Source organism: Homalodisca vitripennis, chromosome 2, assembly GCF_021130785.1.
Source record: "Homalodisca vitripennis isolate AUS2020 chromosome 2, UT_GWSS_2.1, whole genome shotgun sequence".
Classification (NCBI taxonomy): domain Eukaryota; kingdom Metazoa; phylum Arthropoda; class Insecta; order Hemiptera; family Cicadellidae; genus Homalodisca; species Homalodisca vitripennis.
Genome location: NC_060208.1, coordinates 198,650,017 through 198,662,898, shown reverse-complemented (window position 1 = coordinate 198,662,898; position 12,882 = coordinate 198,650,017).

The window sequence follows — 12,882 nt, the reverse complement described above, 5'->3', positions numbered from 1 at the left end:
GCAGTGACAGTTTGTTATGTCAACAACTTACACTAACCAACAAAACATCTGTTTTATAAACATTGCTTATAAACCTAGGTAGCATACATGTTTTGGTTACTGACATTTCTGTTTTAGAGAGTGAAAATTACGTAAATGATTATGGTTTTTTTGTGAGTTTAGTGAGAGAGTTTCTGAGTATTTTTTGTTATAAGTGTAGTGAATTTTATAATGCCACGTTCAAAGCCTGCTTTCAAGAAAAACGCGTTTTCAAAGGAAATCAACATAACCCTCCAACTAGTCCTAGGCCTAGTTTCTCAGGATCAAGTAACAATCGAGGTACCAATACTCCAAATGTGGATAGGCCAAGACCTCAAAGTGCATCTTCTAAGAAGGTCAGTCCTTTTTTGAAACAGTACCAATTGAATGAAAATGATGAGTCTGAAAACTGTATAGTTTAATATAGGATTGTTGAATGAGGCTCTTAGTAACGTTTCAGTGTGTAAAAATTGCCATGGCCAACTTGTTTACAAAGTAAAACACATTGTAGGCCTAGCATCAAAAATTATAGTCAGCTGTTCTGATTGTGAAAACACTATTACTGTGACAAACTCTGAATTAGTCAGGCCTAACACTAATCAGAATGAAGCAAAGTCTGATAGGCCTAACACATTTTATGACCTAAATCTTCGTTTGGTTTATGCTATGCGTAACATAGGCAAAGGTAGAGTGGCTGCGGAGAAAATTTGCGCTTTTATGAATCTTACACCTCCGCCTTTGAGATATCATGAACATGAGCATTACTTGGGTTCAATTGCTGAGTTAGTGTGTAAGAAGTCAATGCAAAGTGCTGTGCAAGAAGCTGTATCGGATAATGATGGTTGCAGAGACCTCGCTATAGCTGCTGATGGCTCATGGCAGAAGCGGGGTCCACCTTTCACTAAATGGAGTGGTATCAGTGACATCTTTATCAACGGTAAGGTCCTAGACATCGAGATTTTATCTAAATATTGCAGATGCACTAATAGACTAAACAACACGCATGGTGATGGCTGTATCGCAAACTTTGAAGGTTCTAGTGGAGCCATGGAAGTTGCTGGAGCAGTCGCAATTTTTCAGCGCTCGCAGGCATTGTATGAGGCTCGTTACCTTGAATACCTTGGTGATGGAGACAGCAAGGCGTACTCCAGTGTATGCGAAGCCAAGCCCTATGGTGATACCTGCCATAACAAAGATAGAATGCATAGGCCATGTCCAGAAACGGATGGATCGAGATTAAAAAATCTAAAAGCTAAGACTAAAAACACTCCCTGACGGCTCACGACTTGGCGGCAAGAACAAGCTAACAGATTCTGCCATTATTCAGCTCCAAAAAATACTACGGATTGGCAATTAGACGCAACACAAACTCTGTTGAAGACATGAAAAAAGCCATTTGGGCAGAGTTTTTCCATGTGATGTCTTCTAATGAAAGGCCTCAACATGGACTATGTCCAGATGATGAAAGAAACCTGGTGTAAGTACCGCAAAAGCCGTAAAATCCAATGAAAAACTATGATCATGGCAGCCATTTTCACTTGCCTGAAAACCTAATGACATTTATTAAACCTATTTTTCAAGATCTAGCCAATCCAACTCTACTGGGCAAATGTACTAAGGGAAAAACTCAAAATCCCAATGAGTCCCTCAACAATGTCATTTGGACCTACATACCTAAAAAGAACATTTGTGGAGATTAAAACTTTGAAATTTGGCATATATGAAGCTGTTACAGCTTTTAATGATGGCTACATTGGCAAATGCAAAGTATTTCAAGAAATAGGAGTGTCACCAGGGCAGCATTTTATTACAGCAATGAAAAAGCTTGACCGGCGGCGAATTTGGAAGGCAGAGAAAGCTCAAGAAGATATAGAGAAAAAAATTAGACAGAAGAAAAACTTACTAAAAAAGAAGTCTGGAGGATGAATATGAGGAGCAGGAAGGAGATCAGCCAGCCTATGCACCTGGAATTGTACTGAAAAAGGTAATAAAGCAGTATTTTTTCCGTTTTTTGTGTTTTTCCGAAAGTTGCGGGTTTTCAATACAAAAGTACATTTTTCTCAAAAACTACAAATGGTAGGAATATGAAATTTTTTTTGTATGTTTGTAGCACTGTTTTAACATATGTGGAACCACTAAAAACATCACATTTCACTGAGTTCAATATTTATATACATACATATACACATATTTATATAGGTTTTTGACAAGCGTTAAAACAAAAATATATAACTTTTAGGGTATATGCCAAAACAAATTTTTTTTTTGGTTCCAACGTGTTCCCCTAGAAGCCCTCTTTAAAATGAAAAAAAGAATTATGAAGATACCTCAAGTAGTTCTTGAGATAAGTGTACCTATGTTAACATTACGAAGATAGGGCGAAGTGCTCCCCTTAAGTGAAAACAGAACTCAAATCTGTACAGGCAACATGTTTGATTTGAATGTAATATTAGTTATGATGAAATTAAATCTACAAATGTAATATTCATATCTAGCAACTGTATTACAGTGAAACCAAGCTTAATAGTAAACGACTGAATTGAAACTTATGGTGTAGATATATCTGACGTTATTTCATCAATCGATGTTTTTTTTTGTAAATGCAGCCATAAACTGTATAACATACCTTTGCATTGATAGTGTCATGTTGTGTAAATGTATTTACTAATGGCTGAGGTAATTAAACGGAATAAAACTTTAAAACAACCTTATTTTTGTACTACTAAAAAAATAGTAATTTAAAACGTTTAGAAATCAATTTTGATTATGTAACTTGATGTAAAAGAGTTTTTTTAGAGAATTTATCATGTTTAGTTAAATATATATAGTTACATTATATTGATTTTATCAAACCATTTGAATTAGTTAGTAATAAGAATTTATCATTTGGTTTTATAAGTATTTTTTTTAGCGGATGACGAAATACAAAAGCGGAAAACATTTAACGCTGCAAATTCTTGGGTAAAACTGCTAGTAAATGGGTGAAATACTACCTAAAAACTTTAAAATATTTGAGTACCCTATTATTTGATATTTTTAAATTAAAGGAGTTTTATGAAAATACTAGATACATTTTAAATCTATCAATGACTCCTTAGAATCCATTGTTTAAACAATACACACTCACATACAACATCCAACTAACAAACTTCTCAGGTGGTTTCCTCCTATCCAAATAATCAAAAAAATTTCCTAGAAAGCACGGATATAAATAACGTGAAAGGAATTCCACCCTATTTTACCAAATTGGTTACACAGATACTAAAATGATATGTTGAGGGAATATAAAGAATATATAACATATAAATTGTAACTACATACAGTTTTATATATATATATATATACTACAATAAGTTATATAAATTGTTCCTGTTATTGTAAACAACATAAAGGTTCTTGTATTGTAAAACAAAACTAATGGAATGCACAATAACGGATTGTGAGTAACTGGTACATGTACGTAAAAGCACGACATGCCAGGGTCACACGTGAATACCAGTTGTTTACATGTCTCCAGCCCAACAATAGTGGGGTAGTTTAATACAAAACCGCTGTTCACCGCAACACGCGTAGCATATTGAGGTTTGCTGCGACTGCTTGGAAAGTTCAAAGTTTATAACTGAATTCATTAGGTTAAATCATAAGTTAAATTGCCATATTGTATAAGGTTGCACTTTACAAATGTTTTTTTAGCTATTTTTTCACTGCCATCGGGGTTACCCAGAAAACCAACATAACAGCTGTGTTAACACTCAGAGTATGCACTTTCATCAAAGCCAACAATGCTTATATAAAAATTAAGTTTTGCTCACTGACTAGTTTATAAATGTAATTAACTGACTTAAATACTGCATACAAAATGCACTTTGGTTCAAAGGGCTAAAGCAAACTGATTTAAATGAAATTTGTATTGCATGGTTTGAAATAACCATGTAATCCCACATTGAGCCAGCAATTACGTTGATTAAATGTCTGTTTAGTCAATAGTTGAACATCCTGTACATATTTCATTACAGAACAGATGGCCAGAGATCATGGGAAGTAAATGACTACATAATGGTCTCTTCTTAATAATGTGGTCGATGAACTACTATTAGTGAATAGGGCGATACATTTTGAAGTAAATGCTATTAAAAACGTGCGAAAGCCAAAAAAATGTGTTTAGTGTTTATTAAATAGTATATACCGAAAGTTAAGTCAGGCCACACGACTATCTGTATTTTTGTAGGTGGAATATATTACGGCAGTTTTTGAATTGTTTTGCTTCAATGAAAGAATTTTTAATGAGCGATTATTATATATGCATAATTCAAAACATGGAAATAATTTATAAGAAATCCTATAACTAATTGTTTTAACTCACGGTCTTATTGCCTGAGTGTTAGGAAATCTTATCACTCGAGGGGCTGGAAACATTTCATGTATGTCTGTCCACATGAATATATCGAAAGAAGCCGTTCTATAGACTTGAAATTTTGCGTGAAGCTTCATTTCTATATGAGGAATCCTTAGTAGGTTGGTAGTGCACAAGAGAGAATAAAGCCCAACACCTTGATATGAGTCTTAAAAATATAACAAGACCATATCTCCAGAACGGCTCCCTTTACGGTTATTTCGAAGACATATGATAAGATATTCTAATTTTTTTCTAATCCAAGTACTTAATAAAATAAGTTTTTATAGATGGGAAACTTTCTTTACTTTGCAAAGACAGTTTATACATAAATACAAGAAGAATTTTATATGGTTGTTTAAATGATAATGTCAAGGTTTGAAATATGAATAGTATAAGTAGATTATATATTCCAGAAAAAACTAAAAACTAGAAATATATAAACTTTAAGCAATTTGCATGCAACCTAAAGAAGAAGCATTTGTTACTCAGTTTGCTGGAAGGAGACAAATCGGTCTGACGCTGAACCAAAGCCTGTTTCGTCCCGAGAGGTTTTCCTGGCAATCTCCTCTTTTATTGGGAACGTCTAATGAATACAAAGTCTGATCCGAAGCTTTATCAAATCTCTGTTTACAGTGGCATTAGAATATTAGAAACACTTAATTCATATATGAAATGGACTCTTATATTTTATAAATATAACAATGCGTGTATTTGCTACAATTACATAAACGAAAAACGTGTCCCAAAAATAATTTATAATATTATTCATACGTATTAACTTACAGTAGAAGATTCATTCCAACAAAAATAACCTTATAATAGTACTTTAAAAAACCGGTAACAAAATATTGTCGTCATATTTTTTTTTACAATTTCAGCATTAAGAATTAATATGGTATAAACGTTAAATTTATTGATGCAACAATAAAAAACTGTTTCTGGTTGGATAAGGAATCTGTATCCATAAAAGATGTTTTGGATATCAAATATTTTAGATTAAAAATATTGGAAATACTGAAATTTTCTTTTTTTGAATATATATGTATATATATATATATATATATGAATTCGAAATAAATAGTTCCAAAAACCTGTCTGTTCTTTCTCTTCATATAAATTTGTCTCCAATTTTAAAGAATATACTAACGTGTATAGCAACATTTTTCTAACCGTTCTCGAGATTAGTCCTAAGACACATTCTTAGCTATACACATATGTACATATATATATATATATATATATATATATATATATATATGTATCTAATTTTGAATTTAGAGAGATTGTAGAATTGGGTAAAATATTTGAAATATTTATGTTAAACAAATCAAATTCAATTGGTACTGAACAGTTGTTGACACTAAAATCTGAACTTAGTTCGTCAAAGAAGCTGTTATGAGTTTATTTAAGTTGCATAGAACAGTTAGTATCTATATATTACACTAACTTTTATCAGTTACAAATTTAATGAAAACTTAGTAAGGTAATTGGAACTTGTTTAATTCGTCGTTCAGGGCAACAAGATAAACACAACTGTAGCGTTTGATATATAATTCATCAGAACCGAAAATGTTCTTACTCGTCCAAAACATAATATAAAAGTCTCAGTGACAATTTCCCTTAAGACCTGGTAATCTTAATCATGAACACTGAAATAATATTTTCTTGATGTATGTCTACTTACGCCTAACAATATCATAGGTCTTCACTATACGAGTATTTCACCTTAATTACTTTTAATGAGTAGGCTACGGACAAAATTGCGTACTGCGAAAGGCAGCTAGTCTTATGAATACAAATTATTGCTAAATGTGTGGCTAGTCGTCTGTCACATCGAGAACACCAGGACCTATTCGGCTAAGTCTTTTCTCTTAAAATTCTTTGAAGTTCCAGGAAGTTATTTATGTCGAGAAAAATTTTATAAAAAATATTTTGTAATGTGCAAAAATAATAATATTTAGGAAATCTAATCAAAACTTCACCGTTACTAAACAGCAGTTGACACATTCCACTAAAGTTCACCAAAGAGACTTTGTTTTTTTTTAGAAAATAACAAATATATATATATATATATATATAGTGTTTATGTTGGAAGCAATTTATAAATGTTAAAGACCAAGTTGGTAATTAATTTTTATAACAGAATGTACTAGTATTAACCATCTAACGAGGTGAAAATACGAGATTATTATTTAATCTCATAAAATAAACACTTTTATAAAATCCAGCTTAATAAACAAAGCTGCGAATGTTTGCGCATAACGTACTCGAACACGCTTCACTCTCTCCACATTGTGATTTTAAACTTTGCTGCCGCTCTACACGAACATGTCACAACGAACCGTTCTTTCCAAGACACTACAGTCTGTACCAAAAATATTTTCTATCATACGCACTGATTATAAATGATTACTTAGAAATATAAAATGAATGTATTTCAATGATTTTCCACTTTTGACTGCATTGAAGCAGAATGCATGTGCCGGAAGTAGATGCCTTATGACAAAAAATCTGATATAAGCTTACGTGTGTATATATTTCTGAATGGAGATTAAATAATGAAATTAAGTATATTACGAGAAATATAAACTGGAAGTAGATGCTTTTCGACCTAATCCTGAGATATATATATATATATATATATATATATATATATATATATATATATATATATATATATATATATATATATTCTTGGTTGCGTAAATTAAGTAAACTAGTAGAATAAAACTGCCAAAAGCCCTAACGTACTAAATCTAGGCACGACAGCGAAAACATGACCAAGGGACGAGAGAAGGGATGCGGGAAATCCGGTTGTTCTTGTCAACAGTAGGCTAATGTAATGGCTTAGCTGGCAAAATTTAAAATGCAGACAATGACAAATTCTAGTTAGTCCAAGCTCGTTACAATTGTCCGGAAAAAGAAAGAATTCGACGTATCCATTAAAGAAATTAGCACATAAATTGCATACGTTATTAAATTTAGTATTAGTACTTAAAATATACTAAGTCGGAAAGGTACTTATGATTAAGATGGTTAAAGATAAGATTAATAAAAAACTGCCAAGAATTGGAAAAGTTTATTATTATCTGAATACTTTATCCAAAAAGTGCCTAAATTATGAACGACACTGTACTGGTCGTCGCGTTGTGGTTTTACAGTACGACCTAAGAAAAGTGGTAAGAAAGATTCATGTTATGGATAAGATTAATGATATTTGGAAGCGCCCTCTCAGGAGAATTGGATTTCTTCACCGAATACTTTACCATCAATTCACACGGAACTGATCTTCCTTGTGTTCTGTGGTTCATATTGAATGTGAGTCTACGAACCGTTCTTACTTCCACAATCAGTCTCAGTGTTATTGGGTGAAACCATACAACCAGGTAGTAAATGCAGACATGCTTTGTAGATTATTGTAATGTCTATTAAAAATATATGTGTCACTTGTAATAATTAGATTTTTTATTACAATGACCCGTGTTAGATTTTTGTGTAACAATAATAAAAAATATTTGTTACTTTTAATTGGTTTGAAATTTTGTAACAGATTGGACCGAATTGTAAATACAAAACAAACGTATTCAAGATATTGAACAACATACAAAATTAATCCTTTAAAAAAATTGTTCTATTCATGTCAATATTCCACACTTATTATGGATCTTGCTATTTTATTTAATTCTGTATAATGTTACCTTTAAAAATTGTAACTTATTTATAACAGAACTTCAGTCCCTAAGGGTTAACATAAGAGGTTCAAGACAGCTACAATACGAACAGGCAGGCTTTACGGTTTCGAGCACCTTAGGTTTCTTATGCAGTAATGATGATTGCATAGTTTACATTGTAAATTCAACGATTAAAACTATAGTATAGTAGTACAAGGACATCTGAACACGTCACTACTATAATAGTGGGTGGCGTAATGTGACAATTACAAAGTGACAGATCACACTGAAGGATACTGCAGAATCCAAGCTAATCTTGTGCTATATGAACACGCCACTACTATAATAGTGTGTGGTGTAATGTGACAATTACAAAGTGACAGATTACACTGAAGGATAATGCAGAATCCAAGCTAATCTTGTGATATACTGCTAAATATTACAATAACTCTTTTATAAGGTATGTGAGAAATATAGTTTAAAATAATATATTTTGTTAGTTAATATCTTATGTCTGTAGGTTAAGTTTTAACTATTTTTATAATATAATTAACTACTTATTTACTATAACATAACTTATAAATAATTACTTTATCTTTGTTTACAAGTAATACAGATCTATTAAGTTCACTATATAGCCAATATGTTCAATAAGTCTATAACACATTTATACAGTCTTTACAAACAGTAGTACATAATAGTAATTATTGTATACTACTGAATTTACATACACCAACAATTAAACACATAATATTATAAATTGTGAAATCGTCTCAGGAGTGTTCATTTCTAATTATTTCAGACATGTCAAAGAAACCGATACTGGCAGCAGTATATGAAAGTCTTATGGCTTTCAATGTACAGGAGCAGCACATTACTGACATTACTTGGTCAAATCTGGGTTAAACTCTTTTAGATCGTCCATGAGAGCAGGCTCCACCCCCTCCCACGCCCACAGGTCCTCGTAGAACTACTCGTAACGAGGAAATACTTATAATCCTGTCGTTGGTTAATATAAAAAACTCGTCCTCTTAGTATTCTAAGCTCAAATTTTGGTTTATTTAGATTTTAAATTAAAAATTCACAAACTACAAGTTGTGTACTATATAGTTTGCCTGTACAATTACTGAAGGAGAATGTTACTTGTATTCTAACGTGAATACCTAACACACAATTGAGTAAATGGAATTGCTTTATAGTGTAAAACGTCATATCACCGTACGGGATTTGAAAGGCATATGACCATAGTTTATTAATCAAGTCTATCTTGATCAGGTTCACAAAGTTAGTATTTTACTTACTGCAAATCAGAGTATCTATAACTGCACAATACAGTTTACAATATGTTTTACTGTATGTTAGATTTTTATAAACATTTATTTATAAAGTGCATTGAGAGTGTAGATGATACTTAGTGAGATGTCTTTGTAGCTCTTTAATATGTTATATAGTTTTTTTTGTTATTTTCATAGACATCATTATAAGATTCAATTTATAAAAAAACTTTCCGAATAGTAATTAAAATTGACTTCCATTTTTATTGTGCAGTGGAATATTACTGCTGCTGAAGGAATAAAATAGGAGGGATGAGGCACTAACATGACTCAACGAACCGTTCGCTCCGTGACTGGAATTCTAAGAATCCATTCAGTGAAGTGATATCTTGTTTATTGCAAATTTAATTACAAATAAGTTACCAGAAAATGTTTTATGACAGCAAAAACTATCTAGAAGGTATTGAGTGTGCGTTAAAAGAATGAGGGATGAGATCTGGATTAGGTAAATAACAAATTATATAATTTCTTGAATGAATGAGGAATGGAATGATAAAGCCAGGATGAATTGGAAAGGAAGAATTAAACTGTATTAATATTTTCCAATATGTATAATTTAAAATACTGTACAAAATTCTACAGTGTTTGGACGGTTCGTGAAGTAAATACATGTTCCATTTTAGGGTTTCTAAACTTAATTGGAAACATTATTTAAGTAATTGATAGATGTCTGTGCCTTTTAAAAGCAAAATCGAATATTTAAGATTATATTTAATAATATGTAACTAAAATATGCATACTTCCGTGGCAAAATTATCACAAGTGTCTATCATATAACATGATAGGTCTTTTCGCTAAGAGAGCTATATCCACATTTGGGTCCTAATACTTAGTAATTTCAAACTAAATTAACCCGAAATAGATTAAGAGTTTAAGCATCTTCCATTGACCATAACTAATCTCTTTTTTTATGTAATATTTTATTCATACATATTCCCTGTTATTGAGTAAGACATTCTGGTCCTACTGTGTCTATGCATATTCTACTACTGTACATGGAGTAATAAAAGACTAAATACAAGTAATATCATAATAATGTATTTAGTAATTCAAATTAGGTAATTTTAATAATTTAACAATTTTCATAGTTTGTAAGTACTGTTTGTTTGTCCTATGTCCCACCTGTATTAAAGTTTTAAAGGTTTAAAAGTAATGATAGAATTTAATACGGTTACAAATTTACAATTATATTTAGTCTATAAAATAGATAAATCACAGATCATTACGTTTTATAATTCTTTATAAGTTATACTTCCACGAGATTTAAAGAACATTTCCAATCATAAAGGAAGGGGGAAAGCTTATATATAGTATGAATGGATTTAATTATCATAATATTTTGCAGTTTCTTAAAAAATAATAAATTTCAATGAGCATAAGTATGAAGGTAGAAAACTTTTACGATTTTAAATACGGTTTTAGTATGCCTACGTATTAAAATTCCATAGAATGTGTTTATGAGTATCATGCTATCTATACTAAATGGACAGCTAATAAGCTATTAATTTTCTTTTTTAGCATACATTATCTTTAAAAAATTGTAGAGTTGATTTTTGAAGTCTCTTTATGTGATTGAACCGACAACCAGTAAACTGTTCACTTATAGTTAAACAAATATTCCATTAGAGAATATGATTTAAACTTATGATTACTGTTCAGGAGAAACATACATTAGTTTTCGTGAAGTGTGCTGTTAACGACGGAGTTCTCTCTAGCAGTATGCAAACTGCTAGCAGTTGGCACTTGCTCTTCAGGTTTATGAATATGAATGTAGTGCGCCCAGTGACACATTCACATAATTAGTACACACCTTCCTATTTATCACAATTTCGTATCACAATATATACGCATCTTTATTCTTTCGAAAATACGTTTTACATTTAGCATACCCTTACTAAAAACCACTTTTTTCACTTATTTACGTTACTTGCTTAGTACAGTTACTTACCTTATAGTACTTACGATAGTCATACCCATTGTATCTCTATCTTAACAGTGAGAAAAATATAACATAATTAGGATAACGAATTACATATTTACTAGTTTATTAGATAGTACTAACTTAAAAATATTACATCGGAAGTGCATAATGTATTTATTAATGTACTCCATTTTCTCACTCAATTTATTTAAAGGTTAATTCTATACTAACTAAACTTGAACCATTATATAAAATTACTTTTTGGCTCTTAAAAGAATCATTTGTGGTACACGGTGAATAGATTTTGAATTTAATATTGTAAAAGATATATTAACCATCATCGGTAAGTATAAATAGCAGAGCTATACCTCACAATGTACGACACAGTAAGTTTGAAAGTAAGACAGATATATCGTTCGGACAGAGAAAGATAAAGTAGTAATTATTTCGAGCTTCTAGAATCGGCTTAGTTAACACGGATAATATGCCCATGTAATCCGTACACTGATCGTTCAGTTGTATTGATCTTCACTCGGTGTAGACATGTACTGGTGTCAGCCAATAACAAAAACTACCAATGTTATCCGTACACTGATCGTTCAGTTGTAATACTCTTCACTCACTGTGGACAGGTACTAGTGGAAGCCAATAACAGAAACTGCCCATGTAATTTGTACACTGATCGTTCAGTTGTATTAGTCTTCACTCAGTGTAGACAGGTACTGGTGTTTGCCAATAACAGAAAATGCCCATGCATCCGTACACTGAACGTTCATTTGCATTAATCTTCACTCGGTGTAGACATGTACTAGTGTCATCCAATAACAAAAACTACCAAAGTTATCCGTACACTGATCGTTCAGTTGTAATACTCTTCACTCACTGTGGACAGGTACTAGTGGAAGCCAATAACAGAAACTGCCCATGTAATTTGTACACTGATCGTTCAGTCTTATTAGTCTTCACTCAGTGTAGACAGGTACTGGTGTCCGCAAACAACAGAAATTGCCCATGTAATTTGTACACTGATCGTTCAGTTGTATCAGTCTTCACTCAGTGTAGACATGTACTGGTGTCAGCCAATAACAGAAACTGCCCATGTAATTTGTACACTGATCGTTCAGTCTTATTAGTCTTCACTCAGTGTAGACAGGTACTGGTGTCCGCAAACAACAGAAATTGCCCATGTAATTTGTACACTGATCGTTCAGTTGTATCAGTCTTCACTCAGTGTAGACATGTACTGGTGTCAGCCAATAACAGAAACTCCCCATGTAATTTGTACACTGATCGTTCAGTCTTATTAGTCTTCACTCAGTGTAGACAGGTACTGGTGTCCGCAAACAACAGAAATTGCCCATGTAATTTGTACACTGATCGTTCAGTTGTATCAGTCTTCACTCAGTGTAGACATGTACTGGTGTCAGCCAATAACAGAAACTCCCCATGTAATCCGTACACTGATCGTTCAGTTGTATTACTCTTCACTCACTGTGGACTGGTACGAATGGAAGCCAATAACACAAACCGCCATTGTAATCC